Source organism: Clupea harengus, unplaced genomic scaffold (assembly GCF_900700415.2).
Source record: "Clupea harengus unplaced genomic scaffold, Ch_v2.0.2, whole genome shotgun sequence".
Taxonomy (NCBI): Eukaryota; Metazoa; Chordata; class Actinopteri; order Clupeiformes; family Clupeidae; genus Clupea; species Clupea harengus.
In genome coordinates, this window is record NW_024879970.1 from 20,394 (window position 1) to 32,204 (window position 11,811).

Consider the following 11,811-nt stretch of genomic DNA (forward strand, 5'->3'; position numbering starts at 1 on the left):
AAGGACATGTTCCTGGATCATCTTGTTACTAGAGTAATATTTCCTGGATAATCTTACTAAAATGTAATCACGGTACTGTCATGAAGAAAATCTATGGCTTCTAGCCTTAATAATCTCAAACAACAGGATGGTGAACGGATGTTTTGCATTCATTTAAGCAATGGAACACAAAAGGAATAACATCATGATCTAGTCTCCCTAAATTATGATTTCTATTATTTGTTTTAATATTTTTTAGCTTGTTGTAAAATTGTAGCTTCACCACAAGTGGTTTGTTGATGTTACACTTTCGACAAAGAAACACATGTCCTTATGTAGCTACACTGATACAGTGTTTCTAATTAGTATAAAATGCAATCATGCATTTCTATAATTTGAGGAAGGAGCCACGGTTGTTGTGTGCTGACCCAGTTTCCACAAGGCAGCATGTTGTCCATTCAAGTAGTTCTTAAACCTAACATTTCTATCTCAATCTGCTCTGGTTGTTTGACAGAATTATTCAGTATCTTGGACAGTGAAATTGGACTTGAGCTAAGGACAGGACGAGTTGAGATATGTAAGTGTACCTCTACTGTGCTCTGTCGTGAAGTTTTCTTTTTGTTTTGATCAGCTTGGGAAGATACTCCTGCTTACAGCAATATGTTTTTTTTTCTCACAAACTGGGACAATTCCACCTAGCTTGCTTCCAAATATTTAGTAAGGATCCAATACACGCCATTTACTTCCCCATCTGTTCTTTATTACCTCAGAGATACTGCAGAGGGCTGGAGAGGAGAGAGGATGCCCCATGCCAGATTCATACTCATGCTTTCTGAACGCTTTTACCAGCAAGGGGACACAAGAGGATCTTTCTTGTCTGACTGAATATAATTGAGAGCCATGTGTTAAGAGTATACTGTAATATGAGATTTTGCAGTGTCAAGCTAAAATAATGTGAATGTGTGTGTGTGTGAGAGAGGGAGAGTAATTTATGTGTGTGTGTGTGTGTGTGTGTGCTCTTATATTCAGTAGATATGAAAAAAAATAGAGCTGCTCAGTTTAGATTTCCTCCCACCTGTATGTGGGAGGTTAAAATGACTAAGCTGTATGGACAGAAGAAGAGCTCCATTTCTCCCTGATCAGAGACAATGGCCGAGCCAGCGTTTTAGGTATCATTTCAGCGGTGTTTCTGGGGAGACACATCACTTTGCAATACTTTGATGGCTGATCTGCGTGTTGAAATTAATGCATAGTTGCACTCTTCAAACTGAATATTCACTCTCTTTTTCAGTCTGGCAGAACATTTCGTTTCTGTTTTCTCCTATTTGTATTCATAGGGCTGGGGCATGAGGCAGGAAAGCAAATCAGGAATCAAGAGTCTCTCTCTTTTATTCTGTATAAATTAAAATAATGAAAAAAAGTTACCTGATCTATAAAATGCTTTATTTATTCTCGAATACATTTGATATTTTAGCAGTTTACAAAAATCCGTGAGAAATTGAGGCTGTAAACAATAACATTTTAAACCAATCCACATTGGCAACACAAGAGTTGACAAATGGTTTTGGTATCAGCAATGAAAAACATGTCTGTTTTATGTTGTGAAAACAAAAGTTAAAGGGATACAAACCCTGCTGTGGTAGAGGAACACAAGGAAGAGCCCTCAAGCTGAGATTTTTGATTGTGCCCCTTTTCCTGTAGTGCAAGTCACATGGTATATAGGTGACTGTGATGATGTGATCGTCAGTACAGATGAGTATCTGCTCTGACTGCCATGCCATCCAGCCTGGCTCTTTGGCGTTGCGGTCAGAGTGCATGTTTGGCACCCTGTAGACCCGGGTTCAAGTCCGGGTGGGGTGACCACGCTCTCCCTTCGTTACAAATGGTCTCCCTTCGTTACAAATGGTGTCAGAAGCGAGATGGCTCGCTGTGAGGTCATCGGAGGTGTGCCCGTGAAACTGTGTGAGGGACCCCTAGGTAGGTTGACCCCTGTGTGAGGGACCCCATAGATAGTTATGTTTCGATAACCATATGAAGGATAACATGGATACATGTCTTAATGGTACGGGGTACTCTCTTTTACTGAAAGATCTCCCAAGAAGGTCCATACATACAAATACGGTTACAGTGGTGAGTAGTGGTGCATATATCCAGTGACATATACAGACTTCCACCATAACTTATTAATTGTGTAATTTCAATATCTGGAGCTCCTCTTCTTGTGTTTTGTTCGAGAGGGGGTTGTAGCTGAAACGGCTAATTCCTTTGAGCACTAGCACCTTATACTTACCACTGGTTGGTACCACTAAGTGGAGCTCCAGGGACTGGTATTTACCGGTCAGTGCCTCCATCACCTTCCAGTGACTAGTGCTTAGTTCCAGGGACTGGTACTTACCGGTCAGCCATCAATTAATAGCTAACACTGTCCAGAAAAACCTCCTGAGACTGGTCTGCTGGTAGTCCATGTTGTTCAGGATCAGGATGCAATTTGTATTCTTTTTTTTACAATTTGTCGGGTTTTTTTTTACTTTTTGTTAATAAACTTTGGTTATAGTGTACTGTATATGTTGCTGTGAGATGTGATTCTTTTCATGTCTGAACTGTTTCTCGACATTACAGTCTAACAACAGACAGGAACTAGTACATTCTCAACACCATGCAAATGGTATCTGTGTGAAAAGAAATAAATTCCGAGTCTTAAGTTTGTGATAGGTGATATTCTGTAGAGACATGGGACTAACCAAAAAGTCTGGTTTACTTTCTGAATTGAAATAGGGTCCATATTTTATTTCAAAATGTTTGGTCCTTTTAAAACAGCACTAACATTGCATTGGCCGTCTGAAGTCTTGCACAGCATTTTGTGTTCTGAACATTTTTCAACGTACCAACTGAGTTGTTCTATGAAAAGTGCCAGTGCCACCATGGTTACTGACAGTTTTCAAGAGTTCTTCCTGCTGAAATTATCATTGTTATTCCAAGAGTTCATGGTGCTACTGACCAGTAAGTACCAGTTTCTGAAGCGCCCTCTATTGGGACTAGCCAGTATTAGCACAAGGTGTCAGATTGTCTAGTTTGAGATCAAACTGCATCTGTTTTGTTCTGGGAAGGGGGGTTGGAGGTGCGGGGGAATTGCACCATATTGGTTGTTTTGATTGTTGATGGTATTTTGCATTAACTAATGATAACAATTGCATTCAATTCATGTTATAAATCAAAGATTAATGTGGCACTTCCCATTTTGAGTGGGTAGTGGGGATGGGGCCTTTTTAAAAATTATCTCTACATCCAGCATAATGCATTTCAAGTCATTTATATGAAGACGGCAAGCCCTGAGCAAAAAGCCTTGCCTACAAGATTAAAAATTATGTCTAGAATGACCTTGTGCCAACATTGTGTTGTGAAAAGTAAGCTACAGGACTACTGCTTCCATTAATAATAACAAATGGTAATATCTTGGAGCGGCCCTGAGGGATTTTGTAGTGGTTGCGTGAATTTAATTTACGTGAATAGATGTCGTGTGATTTGTTTGAATGATAATGGCCCTTTTAGTTTGCATTATTTAGTTTGTTATTGTGTTTAATCATTTCTGACATTTTTTTTATTGCTTTTCTCTTTTAATTTGTGTTGGGCATGCTACTGTGAGTGTTAGTTTGGGAGATGAAGTCCTTTTAACATGTACGCATTCATTTGAGACACAGCACCTCAGTATGCTGAAAGGGAATAAAACTTCCTCAGGGGTTAACAGTTAGCTCTAGGTGTGCCGACTAAAGAGGTTGGCTAGCTTCTCTAGGTGTGCTCCATTTGTGTAGGCTGACTAAAGAGGTTGGCTAGCTTCTCTAGGTGTGCTCCATTTGTGTAGGCTGACTAAAGAAGTTGGCTAGCTTCTCTAGGTGTGCTCCATTTGTGTAGGCTGACTAAAGAGGTTGGCTAGCTTCTCTAGGTGTGCTCCATTTGTGTAGGCTGACTAAAGAGGTTGGCTAGCTTCTCCTAGTCTCTGGCTGCACTGAGCTTGCCTATATTTTGAGTGCAAATATTGGCTATAAAAATTGTGGTAAAGTAAGCAAGCCTGGGCTGCTCTCTCTCTTACACACACACACACACACACACACACATGGGGACAGAATGAGAAATATAGGAACATAGACATATAACATTACGCAAAGATGTTCAGACAATACAAGCTGCTTGTTCAAGAAGTCTCCAGAGAAGGAGTCATTGTTTTTCAGTTCCTGGAAACAATCTCTCCAGTGATGGGCATGATGCGTTCTCAAGCAGGCCCAGCAGCCTGGATCCACTGATTGTGATAACTGGGCCCAGAACAATTACTGAAGTGCTGATCCGTACTCCATCATAAGAATCTCTGCATTTTTTCCCCAAATTTGCACAAATTCTGGCAGCTGTCCCCATCCTCTTCTCAACTTCTGCTTAGTCATTTCCGTTGCTAGGCAACCTAAACTAACGCTACCTGTCTGTTTTTAAATCTGTCTGTTTATTATTGTGTTGTAGTCCATTCCAGAAGTCTCTAGGTCAGCCCTTATATGGCCTTGCCCCACTGCAGGACCAAACCGAGTCCGTTTGGGCAATAGCCCCAGTCCTGCCTCAGAGATGGACACTTAAGAAGTCAGATGCTTTTCGCCAGACATCAGGGTTTTACCCCCATAGTGAAAATGCACCCTATGTGTTCATCTGTGAAGACAGCTTTTGTGTGTGTGTGTGTGCGTGTGTAGGGAGAATACTCGTCCCTGCTTCATACAACAACTTTTAGATGGCTAGTAGCGCTCGCACCACAACCACATGGCATTTCGTTTTACGTGGCACGGGGTAACAAATAAACATGACGTGTACTTGATCAAATCATGTAGATGAGCCATACTCCCTAGTTTATCCCTTCTCCGCACACCATTTCCTCATTCAAACATGAGTTTCACGTTATAGCTTAACAGTATAAATGATCTTGTTATATCGTGAAACATATAAGTAGTCTATTGTTGTAACAAAAACATTTCTTGATAAGTTTGTATGTCGTAATAAGGTGAAAATATCTTGTGAAAAGTTTATAACATGATGATTGTCATGTTTTAACATTATAACGGCCACTTACCTACATGTACATGCCTGCTACACTATTGAATATCTTTGTTATAGCTACACAAATAGTCACAAGGTTTTTTTTTTGAGTGGCGTAGAATAACTGCCCTGTATTATCTCACTGTTCGATGAACTCTGATTGGCATGTATATATCTATTTTCTGATTGCTATAGGCTACCTTTGATTCCTTTCAAAGTAGGTAGGCGGTTCCATGACTCCACTCAGTTGTGCCGTGATTGATTTGATATAGCCTACCGTTCAGTTGTGCCGTGATTGATTGATATAGCCTACCGTTCAGTTGTGCCGTGATTGATTGATATAGCCTACCGTTCAGTTGAGCCACACATTACGGTGAGAGGGCAGTGACATGCGTTGGTTATGCGATCAGATGCATGTTTACTACATTCAACGTAAAATGAAAAGGGACAGCGTGTGCTTTCTGCGGAGTTCTGCTGACTGAATGAGGTGCTATTCACGCTGCCCTCTCTAACAGGCATACATCTTCCCCCGTAAAAGCGTGTGTGCGGATCACGCTTGGAGCGAGAGTCTAGAGGATGCAGCCGGCCCCCTCGTCCTACACACTCGTCTCCTCCCAGAAGCTGGCCAGACACACTCTGATTCAGTCATGGTGAGAAAGGAAAGAGGAGGCTGTGTGATATTTATATAACCCCTTCACTCCTCTCTTCCATCAAGTGTTGCACCCTTTCCTTGGCCCAGCTGTTCCCCACTGAAGCCCACTCTTTTAATGTCCTCCTGGAGCAAGACTGCTTTTGATCAAGGCAAGGGCCACTGACTCATACAACAGAGCCAGCAAAGACTCATAAAGACACATGATGCGAATTATTACAACATACGCAAAAGCTGTAATATGGATAAATAAATGTAATTTTCTTTCTTCCTTCAAAAAGTATGCATAAACCCAATGCTGAACCATGCTGGTTGCATATAAATGTATATTGCAAGTATGTAATGCATGATTAGCCACAGTGTAAACATCACGAGGAAAGCTGTTATGGTCTTGAAAGGGACTCCTCTTGCTAGCCATGTGCCAAACCAAGCTGCCAATAGTTTCCTACAAACAACACGCGCCATTCATGCTAACATAATTAGCCCAGTCCACGCCGGCCATGAGGGAAACGGTTCCCCTTATATTTCTGTTTTCAGAAGGGCCACATATTGGGTTGCACAATCCAGAGACATGTAACGTAGGAAAACCATAACTGATGTTAATAGGCCCCATGTGCTCCGTCCTTGCCCTCCCCACTCACCCTGCGCCTCGCAGACGTTACGAGGCAGCGACCTTTCACATGTGGGCGGCTCAGGGAGACTCCTGGCTGGATTCCATAATCACGGAGTTACACCTTTTGGAGGGAAAGCCCCCTGAAGACAAAAGGACCAGCTAACGAGAGCTGTCTTGCAGACGTAAACCAGCGGCAAAGGAAGCCTTATCTTATCAGAGGTAATGCAACCCCAGTAGGTTAACCTCATTTGCGGCTAAAAAGGAAGTCAAGCCTATGTCCGGCCTGTTTTTTTCCTACAGTAACTCTTCCCTACTGATTACAGGATATGATTGTGGCTCTTGAGTTAATCCCTTTTTGGCGATCTCCATCAATCATTTTGAGCTTGGTCTTAAAGGATAGAGTCTCATTCAGGTATTGGTTATACTGCACGAATGATCCAACTTGGAATGTTTTCTACGCTTCCATTCCCTTGTGTGCACTCAATAATCCAAGTAATACTCCCTTTAGTCAGCCAGAAAAATGAACAACATTTTAGTTGGTTGTTTTGTTGGTTTTATTTAGTTTTTTTTAATCCATTGTTTTTTTCTTCCCCAGTCAGTCCCCAGCTTTGGTGTGTGTCTCTGATAGCACAGCCAATTAAACTACTTTTGGAAACTTACCAAAAGTCTCAAGGCTTTCAGAGAAAATTTCCACATGAAAGATCGTCCTTTGATAGAAATGACACAAGGAAAGACGTGCCAAGGCAGGTTGGAACCTTAACCTCACCTTCACCTGAACAGCAACAGTCTGGATTCTCTAGATTCGGCTATATGCCTGAAACCCATCATAAATGTCTTCATGATGATAGTGTCACAAACCCGAACCACCTGCTAAAAGGATTCTGTCAGAATATAGCAGCAAAGCACAGAGAAGGAACATCCTATGCACTAAATATGCAACATGTGCAGTCAGTTTTTCCAGTGCACCCTCTCCAAGAATTCCTGAACCTGTCCCCTTCTTTCTAAACCTTCTACACTGAGGGGAAGCAGAGCAAGCAATCAAGTCAATCCCATTTGATTGAGTTCATGGGCCAAAGTGAGGAAGATTCCTTAATTTCTGTATGAGACATTCCTCTGAAATATGGTCATATTACCTTTGTTTTGTCTCTTTGATTTCATGATGCCATACTGTCGAGATGTGGAAGGCTTTGTCATTTGTATAAGCGTCTTGGTGGATAGTTCAATAACTTCTCTTTGACTTACTGTTTTAGTATTTCATTTCCTTGGTGTGCATTCAAAGGTAAAGCATTTTTGGTGTGAAATGTGCTCAAAAGCATGTCGAGGTCACACACCCCCAATGGCTGTGTGTGAGAGAGTCCCATAGATCAGCCTCAGCAGTGTTGCAGAGATATTATCTTCTGAAGTGACTCAGACAATCCTGGACCAAGGGAAGAGTAAAATCAGTGATTTGGGATATCAGTCAAAACTGAGAAGACTAGCGGTGAGCTAGGCAGACCAGAGGAATAGGAAAAGGAGGAGAAGAGGTCTATTTTTAAATCTTTGGTGAGCATACACACTCTGTTAGTTCATCTTGCATATTACCATTTTCCGCTGTGTTCTTTTGTCGCATTTTAGTGCCTGTCGAGTCTGTGTCTTATGTCCTTGTTTTGGAACGCAAAGAAGAAGTGTAATACTACAATGTTTCCCCCCCCCCGATTCATTTAGTTTGAAAGATCTTTCAATGAAAACTCAGTTACCACTAGTGTTTTGTGCCCACAAGCTGTTCTTACACTAGTTTTCCATGGCTGTGACTCGGAACAATGTTATGTGAAAATGAAAACTCTCTTGTGCCATTTCCATTCTCTGACTACATTTGCCCATGACCTCGGAGTAACTCAATACTCCCAAGACCACGGCAGCAAGTGAGCCCAGTAAGTAACTCTGAAGCTGCTGATCCAGGTTGCCGTTTTTGCATGCACTGTAGACAAGTCCAACCCAATACACTGTGAGCGGAAAGAAAAATCCCAAATTATTCAATCACTTTGGCTACAGTGCCTTTCTCACTGGCCAGAGCTAGGCTTATGAATGATGTTGTGCCTCGACTTTCATGAAGCTACTGCCACAAACGATAAGTCTTTGGAAGCCAGTGATATCATACATCTGTTTGTTTGTCCTTTATCCCAGTGGCAACTTTGAGTAATCACATGGCTCCATTGTGTATTCAACATCAGGCAGAGAAAAGCGTTTGGTGACAAAAACACTGCTCCTGCCTGGGCAAGATCATAAGCACTCTGTTTTTCGTCAAGTGACATTCTTCCGTTGAACAGGTAATGGGGTCACAAGTCTAGCACATGTGGTGTATGCTAGCTGGACATCATAGAACGGTTTAGTTCACTTCCACGGTACACAAAAGAAATAGCATTGGTAAATATGTAGACTGTAGAAATAAGTTTTCTTTACATTGAATTCCAGATTATTTTTTTATGATTTGGTTTTATGTATGCCCCAAAACTTAAATAAGATGTCCTCCTCTTATAAAAACCTATTACACATCACTAACCTAGGTGTATCTTGCTACTAACTATCGTGTACTAATTCAATAATTATGTATAGTGTATTTACTGGTAAATTCAGCATTGGATACACAGTACTTAAGGATACTTAAAATAAAGTGGAATTATGTGCTTAAAGAAAAAAGGATCCTTAATACAGTATCTTACAACTCAAGAAGGCAAGGACTAGGATAGGTTTATTGAAAATAGTAATAAAACTAGCTTTAGAACCATTTATAGTTATATGTAGATTTTCTTTCTCTGTGCTGTCTTGAGACACTTACTAACTATCTCAGAAGATGTAATAGTTGTGCCCGTATTATGGCTTTTCTTTTGTGCAGATCTAAGAGGTATTCAGCGTAGGCACATGTAACATCTGCTTCAGGTATTCAGCTTGAGAACATGTAACATCTGCATAACAAATAACAACAAGTCCATGCCTTTGATTATTTCTGGAGCGTAACCCTTTCAGTTTTACACCACCAGAGGAAAACAAAAAGTATTAATCTAGTTATATATTTAGTATGAGGCTTACATTTTCTAGAATTAAACCAAATTTTCCAAATCAAATCACATGTTCCCATTTTCATGGTGTTTCATTATCTGAGAGAGATCATGAGAGAGAGAGAGAGAGAGAGAACTTTTATTTACTCAGAACGGATTTTTTTTTGGCTCAGCGAGTAAAAAACACCGTGGCAATTACACACATCATGCTATCTGGGAATTCGACAATTTAGTGAGGGTAGGTGCCCTTTGTTACAATTTTCTACCTGAGAGGTGCTATTGACAGACTGACACGGAATCAATCGGTTGTGAATGCTCCCACAAATGGAACCCCCAGATACCAGTTAGAAGAACTAGCCAAGTGGTGGAAAAGACAGCCGAGTCTCTGGAGTGTATCAGTGCCTTATAAATGTGAGGCTCACCATTAGAGAGGACGGTTTAGCTCCTCTCCTGCTCCAAGCCGAGGAGACTTCCTTTGAGCAGTTCAACATGGCAGCAGAATAGATGTATTTCCTACGAGGGTCAATGGAAGATCAGTGACAGAAGATAACATTCACTCTGGCAAACCCGGCAATTACTGCAATGAAGCCCACCAATTTAAACTTTTCTCTTCCCTGAGTTCACAAAGGTCTTCAGTGATTCCCCCACTCCCATGTCAATTGACCTGCCCTGAGAGTGGGAAATCGCTTCTTTTGTTCGAGATCCCGAACTGTTGGCGTCTCACATTGTAGTTGGCTAGACAAGAAAAAAGGAGGTGCTGAATGTGTCTGATTGTGTCTCATTCAGCGCTAGGCAGGTAACACGAGAGGGAACTGTCTCAGGCTGCTGGGCCACGGCGCACAGTGAAGAGAAAACGAACAGACGTGTGTGAGACAGAAAATGTGTCATTGATCTGGCGGCTGCTTCAGCGCCGGCTTAAGTATACCACTTTATTGAAAAATAGAGTAGGAGAGAGAGAGAGAGGGAGGGAGAAACAAATAACTTCTGCAGGATCTTTTCCACGGATTCTGTCACACTTTGGAAAATGGCAAAGGGCCACTCCACATGAAAGTTGAGGCTCTTGCCTCAGCGAGCAGCGAGCCGATGGCCAGCGCGCACACGAGCCAGAGGCATACGCACGGCCCCTGGGGGCCCGACGCTCCGCACATGGCCTGGACCGGCCCAGGCCTCATCTTGCCATTGTCTACATTTCATCACCAGCATTATGCCACCAATTTGCCGCTGCGGAAATACAGTCAGAGAAAAGTGGCTCTTTTACGTAAAACACAGATAAGTGCTCTGTATTTTGCCCGATTGCCATTTGCAGCCATGTTATCGCTCTCTCCGTAAACAAAGCAGCAAATCCATGTTTTAGGCAAAAGAGGGTCCAGAGGGAGGGATCTGGGCTTGTTTTTTATTTTCTATAAATAAGTGATGGAAAGCTGACCAAATACAGATTCACTGCAGGAGTAGTCATCTCACTGACATAAGCCAAATAAACGCCGGAGATGACAAGCCTCAGCTTGTGACCATTTGAAGAAAAAAGGATCCAATGTCCCTCTGTGGAAACAGAGAGTCAGGGAAATGTTTCTCTTTTCAAACACAGATAAGTGCTCTGCCTTTGCCCGTTGTCATTTGTAGCCATTTAATCATTCTCTCCGTAAAACGAACAACAAAGCAGCAAATCCATGTTTTAGGCAAACTAGGGTCCAGAGGGAGTGATCTGGGCTTGTTTTTTTTATTTTCTATAAATAAGTGATGGAAAGGTGACAAAGGTGACTGGAATACAGATGACAAAATGTCAACAGTTGAAAAAAAAAAACACACACTCATACATATCTGTCACCAACTTCTGTGATCCACCCATCCGTTTTACTATATTTAACTTTAGGCAAGGTATTTGTGCGCTTTCAGGGTACATTGACCCTGTCAGTCATATATATATGTACAGTATATACAGACAGAAGATTCAATAAACACCTTAAGATCATTTTACCGGCCCTCATTTCCTTTATGTTGTATGTTCATCAGTGTGTATTGTTGTGCTCTGTTGCCTATCACTGCAGGAGTAGTCATCTCCACTGACATAAGCCAAATAAACACCAGAGATGGCAAGCCTCAGCTTGTGACCATTTGATCCTCTGCAAAGAAACCTGACTGCCTTTAGACTTTGTAACTGAAAGGTACAATGATGACATTTTGCTCAGAGAAATGAGTATTCACATTATTAGCGTTTCAGCAGGCATTTCTTGGTACTTCACCAATAAGACTACAATTTTACACCATTTCATAACATATAACAGTTTTTGATATGCTGTCATAGCTGCTGGCAATCAATAGGTACATAAATCTCAAATGAACACAAATTAAACATGAGTTCTGGTCCTCATGATGCTTTTTGCTGTGTGTGTGTGTGTGTGTGTGTGTGTGTTATTTTGGCTGAAGAGGATATGGACAGCTCCTTTGATTTGTTGCCTTTGCAATCAATC